Consider the following 2,059-nt stretch of genomic DNA (forward strand, 5'->3'; position numbering starts at 1 on the left):
CTCTCTAATCAATTCATAGTGAAACATGCAATTATGGCAACACCCATTGGTTTTGTGAATATGTAAAGCATTCTTTGCATGTTTTTTATTCATGAATATTCTTTTTATTTCCATCCCTTTCGCTCTTAATATTTGAATAGGTTTCACCTACTTATAAGAACACTTGTCATACTTCTCTTAAGTTGCTTCACTCTTTCTTGCTTTGCCAGTGTCACCATGGCGTGAGATCGTCGCAGGTTGCAAAATGGTTGCAGACACAGGTAAGCTGTATTTTAGTGAAATAATTATTATATTTAGGCTTCATTTGAGGTAGTTTTTTTATTGCTTCTTAAAGCAGCTTTACAGTAAAAAATTAAATTTTATGTACTAAAAAATTATTTTAAGAAGCAGTAAAAAAGCCATCCCAAATGAAGACTTAGGCTTCGTTTGGAGCGGCTTTCTTGTTGCTTCTTAAAGCAGCTTTCTAGTTTAATAATTAAAATTTTTGTACTAGAAAGCTGCTTTAAGAAGCAACAAGAAAGCCGTCCCAAACGAAGCCTTAATGATATTATAGGCCACTGTTCCTCCCCATGAACTTCAGGATGTTTTTGCCTGCATTTTGCTCTGAGATGCGGAGATCTGTATTATTTTTTGTTCTTCAATCTCTATGGCTACCTTCTGTTTATTTTTTTAGCAACCATAACATTCCTGAACTATGAAAGTAAAAAAGACAACACAAGATCCATGATCAATCATCCATCAAAAGCAAAATAACAAAATAGGCTCTGTTAGTAGCTGCAGAAAAAAAATTGTCTCATGACTACTTAAGAATTTAATTTTTTTCTTCTTTTAATCATTTGTTGTGGCATTTTGCAGGGATTCAAGCGTGTGTTTAACGTGTCAGGAGGAATTCATGCTTACTCTCTCAAGGCCGATCCCTCTGTTCCCACATACTGAACTGTTTCATTCTCCTGCTGAGAAATTATTCAAAGTTCTCCATTTGATAGGCAAAAACTAGTTTTCTTTGAAGAGGCAGATTTGTCTTTGAAGATAACGTTGATGTGATAAAATTAAAATTATTGACTGAGAAAGTATTATGTTGGAGAAATGGTAAAAATGATATAGTAATAATGGTTTTATGCTGAGTTGTGAAGTTTTTTCGTAAATTTGACAAAAAAAAAAAAATGGAGGTGCGGGGAATCGAACCCCGTGCCTCTCGCATGCGAAGCGAGCGCTCTACCATATGAGCTACACCCCCATAATGTCAAGAGTGCGATGACAATCATATATATATATATCTATTAATTAATAAAATCAAAGTTAGTTAGGATGCATTTTAATTTTAATTTTTTTTACATATATTGAGATAAACGCAATATAAGATCAGATCAAAAGTTTTGGGACACATCATAATTAAAATTTGTGTGATATATTGATTTTTTTTTTCATAATTGATAAATGTAAGCCAGTTGTTACTTTGAAGTATTGAATCTTGGAGCAATTGAGGGTTATAAGATAATGATTAATAATAAATTGGGTGAGGGGGTATAATATTAGATCTGGCACCGGGTGTATGTGAGATCTCGTTCCCTTACTGTTCCTCTATGAATTGGATTTTCCTCCCAGGATCGGCCGGGACGATATTGAGATCGTCCAGGCCGATCAGTGCATTGAAAACGGCTGATTTTTGGAGTGTTCTCTGGAATGATTTCTGGACTGGATCGTCCAGGCCGATTTTGGATCGGCCGGGGATGATCAGATGAGACAAAAATCCCGAGAGCAAAATCGAAATTATCGGCCTGAAGAATCGTCCGGGCCGATTTGATTTTGTTCTGATCGGTCAGGACGATGTGGCGATCTGCCGGGCCGATCAGACTAATGTTATAAGGAAATCAGCTCGATTCGAGGAGAGAGAAAATCAGTTATTAAAAAATATCTGATTTTGAAGAGAGAGAAAGAGAAAGGAAAAGAGAAGAAATCTTGGATTTCGGAGGCCGCGGAGCGCTTTTCGTTCGCCGCCACTGTTGAAAGAATTGAAGATCTAGTGGTAAGGACTCCGAATCCTATTTCTGTTTTCAGA

General features: G+C 36.2%; 1 long non-coding RNA gene and 1 other non-coding gene across 2 annotated transcripts; one reads left to right on the plus strand and one right to left on the minus strand.

Moving 5' to 3' along the window:
- Positions 1–208: 208 nt before the first annotated feature.
- LOC110113478 lies at positions 209–1,126 on the plus strand. The gene is made up of 2 exons (XR_002305149.2): positions 209–260; positions 856–1,126. It is a non-coding gene; the product is annotated as an uncharacterized LOC110113478 (long non-coding RNA).
- A 38-nt stretch (positions 1,127–1,164) lies between these two features.
- TRNAA-CGC lies at positions 1,165–1,237 on the minus strand. Its single transcript has one exon. It is a non-coding gene; the product is annotated as a tRNA-Ala (tRNA).
- Between the last annotated feature and the right edge of the window lie 822 nt (positions 1,238–2,059).

Source organism: Dendrobium catenatum, unplaced genomic scaffold (assembly GCF_001605985.2).
Source record: "Dendrobium catenatum unplaced genomic scaffold, ASM160598v2 original_scaffold_182656, whole genome shotgun sequence".
In the NCBI taxonomy this organism is placed as follows: Eukaryota; Viridiplantae; Streptophyta; class Magnoliopsida; order Asparagales; family Orchidaceae; genus Dendrobium; species Dendrobium catenatum.